This window comes from Ceratotherium simum, chromosome 16 (genome assembly GCF_057802395.1).
Source record: "Ceratotherium simum simum isolate JZ-2026a chromosome 16, ASM5780239v1, whole genome shotgun sequence".
NCBI lineage: Eukaryota > Metazoa > Chordata > Mammalia > Perissodactyla > Rhinocerotidae > Ceratotherium > Ceratotherium simum.
Genome location: NC_141915.1, coordinates 1 through 15,000, shown reverse-complemented (window position 1 = coordinate 15,000; position 15,000 = coordinate 1). Strand labels below are relative to the sequence as shown.

The 15,000-nt window shown below is 56.6% G+C and overlaps 1 long non-coding RNA gene across 1 annotated transcript in view; it reads right to left on the bottom strand.

The window, feature by feature from the left end:
* Positions 1–9,072, bottom strand: part of LOC147914846 (uncharacterized) — a 20,287-nt gene extending 11,215 nt beyond the window's left edge. The window contains exon 1 of the long non-coding RNA XR_015554602.1: positions 5,154–9,072. This is a non-coding gene — a long non-coding RNA (uncharacterized LOC147914846). The remainder of the gene's footprint in view (positions 1–5,153) is intronic.
* Positions 9,073–15,000: the final 5,928 nt, after the last annotated feature.

Below are 15,000 nucleotides of genomic sequence, written 5' to 3'. Positions count from 1 at the left end.
TGGAGAGGCGGGGGCGGCCCCCGGGGCGGCCCCGATCGGCAACGCGGGAGCGCGGACGGGGCACCCAGGCAGTCGCGTCGAGACCGGCCGGCCGGCCGAGCGCACGCCCCCGCGGGCGGGGACCGGGCCGAGGCCCGGCCCACCCCCGGAGGGGGGGCGGCGCGGCGACCGCGGTCACGACGGCTGGCCGGGACCCGACTCGCGCTCAGACGGACACGCGCGCCGGAACGGGGCGCCTGCCGGGGGCACGGCGCCCCCGCCAGCACGCAACGCTGCCGTCGCGCGGGTGGCGGCGGCGGGCACGGGGGAGGCCGTGGCGGGCCCGGGCGGTGACCCGCACCCGGTGCGCGGCCCCGGTTCGGCAGCCGGACTGGACGGGGAGGGCGCGTGGGGCGGCTGGCGGCGAAGGGGAGGCGCCGGGAAGGCGGTGGAGAAGAGGCGGGCCGTGCACCTCCGCGAGAGACGCTTGGGGCGTCAAGAAGGAGACGGAAAAAAAGATCCTCCGGGGGCGAGTCGACGGCCGGGGTACACACGGGATCTCACCGCCAGGGCCCTCCAGCACGAGGAGCGGTCCCGCGGCACCCGGAACGGCGACTGGCCTCGGGGAAACCCCTGCACCTCTCGTGGGGGTGCCCGGCCCGGCCACCACCACGGCCAACACTCTCCCGCACGCGCGACGACACCCCCGCCGGCCGAGGACCCCGCACGGCCAAACCCCCCGTCGGGACCGAGAGCACCTCACCCGGGGACACCACCGGCCCTGGGAGCCGGAGGCGACACCCGCGCGGCGAGGCCCGTTCGTGTCCCAGGCGGTGGCCATTGCGGTCGGGCACCTGTCCCGGCAGGGGAAGGTCGCCGGAGACGGGGAGGACGGCGCGCGCACGCCCAGGACCACGAGGGAGGGGAGCCGGCACACAGGGAGGCGGCCCGGGGAAGGCCTCGGGCGCGGACGGGCCACCAGGAACACAGGCACGGGATCCCACCGCCACCGACACTCGAAGGCGGTCCCGTGACGCCTGGGACGCCGGCCGGCCTCGGCCACCCTTGGCGCCTCCCTCGGCTCGGCCCCACCGCCGGGGCCTCTGCGAGACGCCCCCACCGCGGGAGCCGTCCCTTCCGCCCACCCCGTCCATCCGTCTGGCCCGCTCCGGGGCTCACGACCCCGAGGGAACTCACGCCCAGGGCGCGGCAACCCGGACCGTGCCCGCACACCACCACCGGCTGCGGCTCGTCACGGGAGCGGGTGGAGAGCTAGCCGCTCCCCGCGGGAGAGCGGGCGGCGCTCGGACGGGGCTCTTCCCCCACACCCCGGGCACGCGACGGGCGGGCCGCGCGCACGCCCACGCGCACGCGCAGCCCCGCGCCGGACGCCGGCCGGGCCGGGCGGGACCCTCCCCCGACTCGGAGGGGGGAGGCGCCGGCCGCGGTAGGCAAAGGGCGGCTCTGCCCACAAGCAAACGGTGGTCACACCACCGGCTACCACGCGCGGAGAAGGAGGGGCGGCAGCTGGGGGATCCGGGAACCCCAAAGGCACCCTCTCGGATCGCTAGAGAAGGCTTTCTCGCCGAGGGCGCGTCGCACCCACCAATCGTCCCCCGTCGGGACCGCGAGGGCACTCCTAGGTGCCGGGGCTACGCGGGGGTCTGCGGTATGGGTAAGCATGGGGCAAATCCGAGCGTTCGCGGTCAGGGCCACGAGCCCGCGCTTCCACGGGCTCCTTCTCTCGTCCGACGTCACGGGGCTCATCTAAGCTTTACGGGGCACCCGCGACGCCTGGAACTCAGAGCTTCTGTCGGGTTAAGCCGACGAAGAAGCAGAGAGTGCAGAGAGGTGCCAGCTAACCGGCACCCCTCAAAAGACAGCCAGCGCCATGCCGCTGGCTCGGCCCGCCGAGATCGCTCAACGCACCCGCGTGCCAGCCCCAGCGATGGAGAACACACGGCGTGCACCCGGCCAGTCAGTCTCCACGCGGCAGGCCGGTGGGACGACGAGGCACCCGCCCCCGCGAGGGGAACGGGCATGCCTCCCTTACCGACTCGACCCCCGTCTCTCCTCGGACACACCATCGTAGCGGTGACCCGAGGGGGTCGCTGGAAACGGGAAACGACACCACCGCTCGGCCTCAGGCACCTGAGGGACGACCTGGAGCGCTCCAGGAGCACCACCAAGGACCGGGCGACACACACCCACACACCCGGGGGAGCGTGCGGTGCGGCGGCGGCACGGCCCACCCCACCTCGGGGAGGGCCACTCGCGAGACACGGCCGAGAGGCCACACGGAGTGTCCACTGCGTCACAGGGACCTCGGCCCCGCCGACGCCACAAGGCAGAGAGCGGGAGAGCGAGGTCGGGCCGGGTTCCGCACCCCTGCCTTCCACACACCACCGACAGGCGGGGAGGAGAGGCGAGGGGCCCGCGGGCAGAGCGAGAAGAGCGGGCCCGTTTGACACAAACGTCCGTCCCTCGCCTGGCACGGCTTAGGCCCGGCCCAGGAGAGCGCGACATCGCCACATCGATCACCACGGCGCGACACGCCTCACGGAGACAACGGCAAGACCAGCGACAGTCACCGAAGGAGAGCCTGCCTCAGCCTCACCGCCTCCCCGAGTCGTGCAGCAGCGGGCCACGACCCCAGGAGGCGAGCGCCTGACACGCGATGGCACGGAGCCCGAGGCGTGGGGTAGTCGCGACCGCACCGGGGTTGCCTGCGGCGGGGAGCGCACCGGGTAGAAGACCCGCGCCACCTCCCCCGCCACCCTCGGGTGCTGGAGACCGGAGGCGGCACCGCGGATCGGGACACCTGGGACGCACGGCAGCCGGCGCGCAGGCCCAGCCCAGGCGGGCGGGCTCAAGTGGCAGGGGCAGAACCGGGCCTCCAGCCCACGGCCACAGCCCGGAGCCCCGCCACGCGCGTCCAGAGGCCCAACGACTCCCAGGCGACAAGCGTCCGGAGACAGCGTGTCGGCACCTACCTGGCAGCGAAAAATGACCATTTCTGGCGAAAGAATGGCCGCACCAGGCGACGGGGCCCACCCACGGATCACGGCGGCACCCCTTGGATCACGGGCCCGGTCACCAGGCCCCCGGCACCACCCCATAGCCACCAGCCCCGGAGCCCCCGCGACCATCTGGTCGACCCCGGAAGTGTGGTGGCAGAGGGGGCGCGGGGGCACGCGGGACCCGCGCTCGGCCGGGTACACCCTCCCCGTCTCGCCCTCGAGGGCAGGGGCCGGTCCATCCTCCTCTCCGGGCCAGGACTTGGGGAAAAAAAGATTCCTCAGAGGCGCCCGAGGCGACCGGGCCCCACACGGGCAGGCCGGCGTCCGTCCCCGCGCCCCCATACCCCACCCGGGGCTCCACCTGCGTCTCGAGCCGGTCCCCACCTCTCGGAAAACTTGGCGATAGAAATCGAGCACGACGACCCGGACCCACGCGGTCACGTGTCCGGGACGGGGACGCCCTCTCCCCGGCCCACCCTCGAGGGCGGGGGCCGGTCCGCGCTCTCCTCCGGAGTGGGACTTGAAAAACATCCCTCGGAGTCGCCTCCGACGACCGGGCCGCCACCACGGACGGCCCGGGCCGGTGCCCACCGCCAGAGCGCGACTCGGAAAACGCGGTGAGAAGAGTCGAGTCCGACGACCCGGAGCCACCCGTGCCCGCGGCCGAGCCGCCGCGGTCTCGCCCTCCAACGGGCCTCCCGCAAGGCCCGGGCCGGTCCCCGACCTCCGGAGCGGGGCGCGAGCGAGAAACCGGTGACACGGAGGGCCCGACGACCCGGGCCGCACGAGGGACGCCAGCCGGGCTCGGGAACCCCCCCCACCTCTCCCGTTCCCCCTCGCCGGCCCCGGCCGGTCCCCGGGGGTCGGAGTGGCACCGGCGTCTGCTGGTCGACCCGTCCGGGCGGCCCCACACACCCGCCGGCCTCGGGGAGCGCGGCGACAGCCACCTCCCCACGCTCTCCTGCACGTCCAATCTCCGCCCGGAGGACGACGCGCCCGCGCCCCAGCACGACCGGGACCGATCCCGCCACTGCCACCGGCCTCCCGGAACTCCGCCTCGGTCACCGCGGCCAAGTCACCTCCCTTGCCGAGGTCGCCGGAGCTCCGGAGGACAGAAACGATATAAAAGCGGCCGCCAGGTGGCACCGGACAACCGGCGCGAGCGTCAGCGGGACGGATCCGGATCCCTGGCCGGCCGGGGCGCGCAGCCGGGCCGCCTGGCGGCCCGACCCCGTCCCGACCCACCTCGGGTCCCATCTCTCGGCCCGGCGCGGCCAGGGGGCATCCGCCTCGGGGCTCCCAGCCGGCACGGCGCGACCCTGGCCGCCGGAGGGGGACTCGGAAAAACGTGTGTGTTGCGGCCGCTCGCCCGTGAGGGGACGGGGAACGTTCCCTCAGAGACGCCAGCAGGGGCGCCGGGACTGCCGGCACCGGCTGGCTTCCCGGGGTGGCCCCGAGCGCTTCCCGGGCGCTTCCCGGGCTCCCGGGAGGACTCAGGGAAACGCGGCGGGCGGGGCACCGCCAAACCGAAACCGGGCGAGTCGTCAGAGGACGACGACGACGACGACGACGACAGGGGAACGACGGAGCAACTGTCCGCATCCCGTCACTTCCAACCCGCGACGGCTGCCCAAGGCAGGCGGGCAAAGCCCAGAGGCCGCCGGGGAAACGACGGCGACGCCTGACCGCACGGAGGTTGAAGAGACACAAACGTGTCTCTCTCCGCGCGAGCCGCGACAGGGTCCCAGGACAGCGCGCGGGGCTGGGGAGCGTGGGTGCAAATGCACCAGTGGCTACCAGAATATCGATGTCAGCGGTCCTTACCGTCGTGACAAGCGAGCAGACCCACAGAAAGTGGTGGGGGAGGGTGGGGGAAGAGACTTCACAGCCATCCACTCAACAAATCAAGTTCCAGTACGTCCGTACAAGGCCACGCTGCGAGTGTGTGTGTGTGTGTGCGTCTGCACGTGAGTGTGTTTGAGATGAGACAAATAATAACATTAATTGTTTCACAGAACCGGCAAAAGATCTACACCTTTCTTCGTTTTCCAGTTTCAGGGAACAGTTCAACAGGTGTCTCATCTCAAACACACGCACGTGCAGACGCACACATTTTGCCGGCCAGAAATAATAACATTAGTTGTTTAACAGTACCTGTGCTTCCCTTAAGGAAAAAAAAAAAAAGAGAGAGGGGTCCGCCCTGTGGCGTAGCGCTTCAGTTCGCCATGCTCTGCTTCAGCAGCTCAGGTCGTGGGTTCAGATCGCGGGCATGGACCTACGCCACTCACTCGACAGCCACGCTGAGGCAGACGCCCACATATGAACTGGAGGAAGATTGGCACAGATGTTAGCTCGGGTCTATTCTTCCTCAGCAAAACAACAAAGACAAACAAACAAACCCAAAAAGGTGTACAGACAGGCAAAGGAACTACAATCGCTACAGCAATTTCGAAAAAAAAAAAGTAAAAACAAAGGGTTAAAGTCACCCCCGATTTCACGCGAATTGATAGAGCTAACAGGGGCTGTGCAGCATTGGCAGACGGAGAGACACATTGAGCAACGAAACAGAACAGAACAGGACAGAGACCCAAACAAATATGCCGAAGCCCAACTGAATTTTGGCCATCATGCAAAAGCAACCCACGGGAGTAAAAAGATGGCCTCTCCATCAAATGGGAGTAGGGCGACTGAACATCCACAGGCAAGCAAGCAAACACACAAAAGACCCTTGACCGGGCGGGCCTCGTGGCTTAGCGGTTAAGTGCGCGCGCTCCGCTACTGGCGGCCCGGGTTCGGATCCCGGGCGCGCACCGATGCACCGCTTCTCCGGCCGTGCTGGGGCCGCATCCCACGTACAGCAACTAGAAGGATGTGTAGCTATGACATACAACTATCCACTGGGGCTTTGGGGGAAAAATAAATAAAGTTATTAAAAGAAAAACTTTATTTTTTTATACCGTCTCTACTGAAAACACCCCTCTTCCTTTCCCTTGAATACGAAGGTGTTTCCCTTATTAATTTTTAGTAGCTTTAGTCACGTATACATATTTTTGTGTGTGTGTGAGGAAGATCAGCCCTGAGCTAACATCCATGCCAATCCTCCTCTTTTTGCTGAGGAAGACTGGCCCTGAGCTAACATCCGTGCCCATCTTCCTCCACTTTATGTGGGATGCCGCCACAGCATGGCCTGACAAGCCGTGCGTCGGTGTGCGCCCGGGATCTGAACCCGGGCCGCCAGCAGCGGAGGGGGAGCACTTAACCGCTACGCCACAGGGCCGGCCCCCTAATCACATACATTAATTAGAATTTTTAGGGGCCCGCCCAGTGACGTAGCAGTTAAGTTTGCATGCTCCACCTCAGTGGCCCAGGGTTCACTGGTTCGGATCCCGGGCTCGGACACACACACCACTCTTAAAGCCGTGCTGAGGTGGCATCCCACATAGAGTCACTAGAAGAATGGACAAGTATGACGTACAACTCTCTACTGGGGCTTTGGGGAGAAAAGAAAGGAAAATAGGAGGAAGATTGTTAATAGATGTTAGCTCAGGGCCTCGATATGTGTCACAAACATGTGGAAACTAAACAACGGGCTACTGAACAACTGTTGGATCAATGAGGAAATCACAGGAGAAATCAGAAAACGTTGGGCCAGCCATGACGGCCTAGGGGTTAAAGTTTGGTGCCCTCCACTTCGGCAACCCAGGTTCGGTTCCCAGGCGTGGAACCACGCCACTCCTTGGTCAGTAGTCATGCCGTGGTGGTGGCTCTCGTAGAAGAACTAGAAGGACTTACAACTAGAATAGACAACTATGTATCAGGGCTTTGGGGAGGAAGTAAATAAAAAGAGGAAGATTGGCAACAGATGTTAGCTCAGGGCAAATGTTTCCCAGGCCCCCCCCCCCAAAAAAAATAGTAATCCCTCACTAGAGTTAAAAAAATATACCTAGAGACAAATCAAAATGAAAACACAACATACCAAAACTTATGGGCTGCAGCAAAAGCAGTGCTAAGAGGGAAATGAATAGAAAAACAGGCCTACCACAACCAACAAGAAAAATCTCAAATAAACAAGCTTGCCCTATACCTAAAGGAACTAGAAAAAGACCAAACAAAGCCCAAAGTCAGTAGAAGGAAGGAAATAATAAAAATCACAGCAGACATCAATGAAATAGAGACTAAAAAAATACATACATAAAATAGAAAGGAAACTAAGATCCAGTTCTTTGAGAAGATAAACAAAATTGGCAAACCCTTAGCCAGACTCACTGAGAAAAAAGGAGAGAAGACTGAAATAGATAAAATCAGAAAGGAAAGAAGAGAAGTTACAACAGACACCACAGGAATGCAAAGGATTATAAGAGACTACTATGAAAAGCTATACGCCCACAGACAGGATGATAACCTAGAAGAAATGGATAATTTCTTAGAATCCTGCGACCTCCCAAAACTGAATCAAGAAGAAAGAGAGTGGGCCCGCCCGGTGGCGTAGCGGTTAAGTTCACCCATTCCGCTGTGGTGGCCCATGTTCCCTGGTTCGGATCCTGGGTGTGGACCTACTCACTGCTCATGAGTGAGCAGCCATGCTGAGGTGGCGTCCCACATAGAAGAGCTACAACTGTACAACTATGATACAGAGCTATGTAGTGGGGCTTTGGGGAGAAAAAAGAGGAAGATTGGCAACAGATGTTATCGCAGGGCCAATCTTCCTCCAGAAGGAGGAGGAGGAGGAGGAGGAGGAGGAGGAGGAGGAGGAGAAGAAGAAGAAGAAGAAGAAGAAGAAGAAGAAGAAGAAGAAGAAGAAGAAGAAGAAGAAGAAGAAGAAGAGGAAGAGAGAATCTGAATAGACCAATCACAAGTAAAGAGATTGAAACGGTAATCAAAAACCTCCCAGAAAAGAAAAGTCCAGAGCAAGACAGCTCCCCTGGTGAGTTCTACCAAACATCCAAATAAGACTCAATATCTGCCCTTCTCAAATTCTTCCAAAAAATTAAAGAGGAGGGGAAGCTTCCTAACTCATTCTACGAGGCCAATATTACTCTGACATCCGAACCGGACAAGGACAGCATAGAACAAGAAAAATACAGGCCAATATCACTGATGAACATCGATGCAAAAATCCTCAGGGAAATATTAACGACTCGAATACAACACATCCCAAGGATCCTCCACCACGACCCAGCGGGATTTATTCCAGGCATGTGGGGATGGTTCCACGTCCACAAATCGATCAAGGTGAACACACCACGTTAACAAAATGAGGAATAAAAACCACGTGACCATCTCAATAGAGGCAGAGGAAGCACTGGACAAGATCCAACATCCATTTATGATAGAAACTCTCAAGAAAATGGGCATGGAAGGAAAGTACCTCAACATAATGAAGGCCACACATGGCAAACCCACAGCCCAACCTCATACTCAACGGAGAAAAACTGAAAGCCATTCCTCTGAGAACGTGAACAAGACAAGGATGCCAGCTCTCACCACTCTTATTCGACATACTCCTGGAAGTCTGAGCCAGATCGATGAGGCAAGAAAAAGAAATAAAAGGGATCCAAGTCGGACAGGCAGAAGTGAAACTCTCACTATTGGCGGGTGACACGATTCTCGATATAGAAAACCCTCAGGAATCCACCGAAAACCTCCTGGAAATAATCAACAAATACAGTCAAGTTGCAAGATACAAATCAACAGACAAAAATCAGTTACATTTCGACACACTAACGACAAACTAGTGGAAAGTGAAGTTGAGAATACACTCCCATTTACAATCACCGCACAAAGAAGAAAATAGCAAGGAATAGACTTTACCGAGGAGGTGAAAGACCTATACGCTGAAAACTATAAGACGTTATTGAGAGAAATCGAAGAAGAAAGAGATGGAAAGATAGTCCATGCTCGTGGATTGGAAGAGTAAACATCGTTAACGAGGTCCGTTTGTACAGAATTCTCTCATCCTCAACTTCCCGACCTTGCCAATAAGATAAGAACGTCACTCTCCTCCTGGGATAGAGAGGACATCTTCCTCGGGGGGGGGGGGGGTTGGGAGGGTGGTTGGTTGGTTGGTTGGTTGACCGACCTCCTGCTTCCAGGAAGCAAAGAAGGAGGGTCAGTCAGCACTCCATTCTTGCACCTGCTCCCTGATGGGGGTAAGGTTTTGCTCGTTTGTTGTTGTTGTCGTCCTCTTTAAAAGCGTCTGTGTGTAGCTCAAAACAATACTCCAGCGTCCTTTCCGTCTCAGTGTTTGACCCGAGGTTTCAGCTTTTGACAGGAGGAGGGACACATTTTTCTGCGGCACTCATTTTTCTGACACGATAGTGTGGGTGAAGAAGGATAAGATGGGAGGGGGTGGGCCCGTGCCTTTTCTTTTCGCACGTGGTGGGGAGACGACTCGGCTCTTGCCAGACGGGATCTAATTTCCCCGTGAACCATCGGGCGGGCTACCAGGGGTAAAGAGGGAGAGCAAAGGTTTGAAGGACGTGGAGAAGATGTGTTCCAGATGCCAGGGTCTCCGGATTTCACCGGAGGCACACGAAAGTCACTGATTTCTGGACCACGTTTACGGCCGATGTCACGCGTAGGTCATTTTGAAACGAGGAGGCTACCGTCTGAGCCAATTTGGATATCGTCTCCAGCTCCCCCGAGCGGTGGAGCTGTGCGAGTCTAAGATGGGGCACATCCAGGGAGAGAATTGTGCCAGGGAAAGGGAGGCAGCAGTAAGTCATCGAGGATAAGGTCTTTAGAGGAGACTGACTCTTCTCAAGTGGATGAGGTAGCAGGAGATTTTCGTTTCATGTGTGTTAGCTATATGGGTTGGGAGGGAGCCGGGGGAGGGGCGGGGGCTTGTGGTGGTGGGGACAGGGGTGGTGTTTATGTCCTGGTTAAGGTGAAAAAACTCTTCAAGTGGAGATTTTTGTGCAAGGGTCTGGTCTGCCAGGACGGGAGGGTGCGGGTGGGTCCATTTAGCACGAAATCAGAAGAATCTGTAGCAGTAGTTCAGCCTCAGGCCTTTTGAGAAATAGGCAGAGAGAGGAGTTGAGCTTCATTCATCACGGCAACCGGGACCTCAGGAGTAACAACTTCCATGTAAGAAGTAAAACTAGAACATGCTGTAGGAGGAAGAATTCTAAGAGAAAGAATTGGGGGTACAGGGCCAGCACAGAGATTTTAAGACTTGGCCTCAGAAGCGTGATCCATAAAAAGAAATGGAGACATTGGAAATCATCAAAATTAAACTCCTAGGTTCTGTGAAACACCCTCTTAAGAGGACGAAACGACCAAGGACAGAGTCTGGGGGCAGAAAATCTGTGCAAACCACACCTCTGATTGGAATTTGTAAAGAACCCTCAAAATGCAGTAGCAGTATCTTGGAAAAAAAAAAAATCCAAGTACACAATAAACACAAAGACAGAGCAGGCATCTCACATGGAGAGGAGGAGATAACCGATGAATTTACAAATCTGCACGTGAAAAGATGTGAGCCGTTTCCTGGAGATGCAAATGAGAATCGGAGTGAGATATCCTCGGGACACATTTGTCAGAATGCCTTCAGCAAAATACGAGAACAGTATCAAACTGCTAGCGAGGTCGCGGACAGGCCGAGTCACTCACTCACGCCTCCCTGGTGGTGATGTAAAGTGGCATGGCCACTGCGGAAAACAGCGTGGGGGTTTCCAAGACTCACCAGCAACAACGACAAGAAAAACACGACGACAGAAAATCGCAACCTCTAAGCCCTCGGAACGTCCTGCCTCCTAAGAGTGTCTTTGTTTAGCTGGGGCCTTGGGTGGTTGAGGGCCCCAGTGTGATTTCTGGCGCGGGGTCGGGGGGGGGGTGGTGGGGGCTCGGGCCGTGCGGTCTCAGGTGGAGCTCCAGGAAGTCAGCTTCGTGGAGCCCTGTGAGTCCTTCTAGGGAGGCAGGCATCAAGCTCAAGGGTGCTCTGGAGGACACCACGCCCGAGCGGCCCGAGAACTTTCATGTTCATTCACGAAAAATCCTGGACAGGAATGTTCTCAGCAGCTCTGTTCATCACAGCCCCGGATGGGAAACCACACAGATGTCTGATAAATAAAAGGCAAGCAATAGGATATATTGGAGTATATGAGGAAGCCATTTGGTGTAAAACGAATTCAGCCTGACCTTGTTTTTCCAAAAGGGCCAGATGTGGCCTTTGAGCATAGATTGTCTATCTGCTTTAGGCATTTACTAGGCCACAAAGACAAGAATAAATGCCCTTAAGCTAGAGTAACTTCCGCCACATGAGCATTTCCTGGAGGGTAAGCATCTCTCTCTCTCTCTCTCTCTCTCTCTCTCTCTCTCTCTCTCTCTCTCTCTCTCTCTCTCTCGGCTAAGGATTGATTGCTGACCCGCTGTGACCACCCAGCTGGGGACCACAGACCTGCTATCTGCAGTGTTCACCAATTGCTGTGTGAATCGCTGTGCCGGGTAGGCAGGCCGGGCAGGCAGGCCGGGCAATCTCGTGAGTGCTGTAAAAGGGACATTCCAATCCTGTGCGATAGACACTCTTTGACGGTATATAACCACGCGGTACACCCCACTTCTTTGGCGCCCTTCCTTCCTTGGGGAAGGAAGGCCCTGGGCTATGTGGTCCTCAAATTTGGCTCATAATAAACTCACCCCAATTCTGATTGATAGGTTGGTTATGGATTACTTGCGTCAACCTGTCCTTCAACAGTCCCCTCCCTTGCCTATGTCGCCGGAGCTCCGGAGCACAGAAACTATATAAAAGCGGCCGCTAGATGGCACCGGACAATCAGCACAAACGTCCCCGGGAGGGAGGGATCCGGAGCGCGGGCCCGCGAGAGGGCACAGCCTCCGCCCACCGCCCCGATCGTGTCCTGGCCCACCTCGGATCATGACTCTCACCCTGGGGCGGCCGGGAGGGCGTCCCGCGAGGCCCCCGGGCGTCCACCTCGGAGGTCCCAGCCGGCACGGCACAACCCCGGGCGCAGAGGGAGGACTTGGAAAGTTGAGGGGGAGGGGCAGTTGCTGGGAAGGAGACAGACTCCCCACACCACTCCCGGGCCGGGCCTGGGCCGGGCCGGGCCGGCTGGCTGATGCAGACGTGGAAAATTCCCTCGGAGACACCAGCAGGGGGGCTGGGGATGCCGGCACCTGCTTCCCGGAGTGGCCTGAGTGCTTCCCTGGCTCCCGGGAGGGCTTAGGAAAACGTGGCGGGCGGGGACTGTCAAACCGAAACCACGCAAGCCTCGTCAGAGGACGACAACAATAACAGAGGAAGAACGGAGGAATTGTTTGTACCCTGTCACTTCCAGGCCACAAGGTCTTTCTAAGGCAGACGGACAAATCCCAGAGGCCACTGAGGAAATGACTGATACACTTGACCACAGAAAAGTTTAAAAGACAAAATGTGTCTCTGCACGGGCCACAAAAAAAGGTCCAAAGACAACACACAGGGGTGGGGAGCGTGGGTGCAAATGCATGAGTGAGTGGCGATAAGAATACTGATTTCAGCAGTCCCTACCATCATGACAAACAAGCAAACCCACAAAACTGGTAGGGGGTAGGAGGCAGAGACTTCACAGCCATCCACTCAAGAAATCAAGTTCCAGTACATCCGTACAAGGCCACGCTGAGAGAGAGAGAGCGAGAGAGAGAGGGAGTGTGTGTGTGTGTGTGTGTGTGTGTGTGTGTGTGTGTGTGTGTGTGTTTGAAATGAGGTAAATGTTGATGTTGAACCGTTCCATGAAAGTACAAAAAAATATTTGTAGATCTTCTGCCATTAAATTTTTTTTTTTTAACAGTGCACTTATTTCCCTCAAAAAAGAAAGGAAAAGAAGATATGAAAGGCAAACAGAGGGGCCGGCCAGGTGTCGTAGCGGTGATGTTCACACACTCTGCTTCAGCGGCCCAGGGTTCACCCCTTTGGATCCTGGGCACAGACCTACTCACCCGATCATCAAGCCATGCTGAGGCAGTGTCCCACGTAGAGCAACTAAAAGGAGGTATAACTATGACATACATACAACTATCTACTGGGGCTCCGGGGAGAAAAAAGAGAGGAAAAAAGGAGGAAGGTTGGTAATAGATGTTAGCTCAGGGCCTCAGTACGTGTCACAAACATGTGGAAACTAAACAACGGGCTACTGAACAGCTATTGGATCAATGAAGAAATCAAAGGAGAAATCAAAAAAATATCGGGCCAGCCCTGATGGCCTAGGGGTTAAAGTTTGGTGCGCTCCACTTCGGCAGCTCAGGTTCAGTTCCCGGGCGTGGAACCACGCCGCTTCTCAGTCAGTAGTCACGCTGCGGTGGTGGGCTCACACAGAAGAACTAGAAGGACTTACAACTAGAATATATGTGGCAGGGCTTTGGGGAGAAAAAAAATAAAAAGAGGAAGATTGGCAACAGATGTCAGCTCAGGGCCTACCCCGCCCCCCCCCAAAAAAAAGAAAATTAAAGATTAAAAAAACATTTGAAAAGGCAAACATAGAGAGTAAAACAGGTAAAAAGCCCAAACCTTAGTCCTCTTCATACAGAGGCCTCTTCCTTTTTGAGCCTAGGAAAGTATTTTGACTAAACATAGGATTCCTGTCCTTTGTGTAGATTCACTCAAAGGTAAAGCAAAACCTGATACAATTTCCTTAACAAGAGCAGACTGGAAGTTAGAGAAAACTATGCTTTTAAGAAAGAGGAGACCAAATTCTAATTTTGCACCAGCTTACTTCTGATACTAAAAGTCAGTTACTGAATCAAATTCATCTCCATCTTAACCAACTTGACCACACACAAAACTTTTTCCTCAGAGTTGTTTTATCAGATGGAATGTGATCAATCGTAACTGTAGAAATAACTGATAGCTACGACCTCTATAAAAACTCTAACTGTCAGTCGTGAACTGCTATTAGAAGTATTAATCGGACACCTTGCAAGTCGATCCACAAGAGCACAGCGAATCGTTTAGTCAAAATACTCTAGGCCTTCCTGTATGAAGAGAGCTGGAGATTTGATCACCCTGTTTTACCTCTATGTTGCTTACCTCAAATGTTTTAATGCTTTAATTACTTTTGAGGGAGGCAGTACAATTTATTACTCTGCTTTGTTTCTCCCCCAAGCCTGCTATATATTCTAGTTGTAATCCTTCTGCTAATCTTCTGTGTGACCCTTACCTGGCGTCTGTGAGAAGTGTGTTCCCAGCAGAACTGAGAGCCTGAGGCTGCAGTGGCTCTAGTGCATCAGGGCTCGTATCTGATTTTGATTCTCCTTTTCATTGATCAATGAAGGCTGTTCAGTAACCCGTTGTTGGTTTTTATGTTTGTGACTTTGCCCTGGTATGCGTAACCTTCCTCCTTTCCTCTCTTTCCAGACTGATAAGATATTGTAGTATATGTCATGGTGCTATCTATCGCTTAGTTGAATAGTAGAGTGGGACTGCAGCAGTGGCTTGGTGTGTGGAGTCTGGCGGGATCTGAGGGTGGGCCTGAGCGTGAGTGAACAATCTGGCCGATGTTTGCGCCTTCTTTCGCGGGAATAGAGTGGAGATTTGAGTGACGAGAAGATCTGCAGAATATTTTTGTACATGGAGCGATTCAGCGGCATTTACTGTTTCAAAGTACGCGCACTACACTGCGCACTTTGCACACGCACTTTAATCCTCTCTCTGCCGTGCTCTCTCTGACTCATGCATTCTGAACCTTGAGTGGATGACAGTAATCTCTCGCTCCTGGCCAGTACATTGTAGGTTTGCTTGTTTGTCAGGAACAGCTGAAATCAACGTAATCTTAACCAGCCGCTCATCTCGTTGCCATGACTGTATGTTTGTCTTTTGGACCTTTTTGTGATAGCAGCGTTTATTCTTTAAAGGCTGCTTGTGATTCCAGAATAGTATCGAGGTGTCATTTCCTCTGAGTTTATAAAAGTGCTGAAGGCCTGGAGTGACAGGGCACAAAGGCCAATTCACTCGTCGTCTTCTCTGGCTTGTACACAGTCGGTCTGACGCAGTGGTTGTACAGTCGCCCGC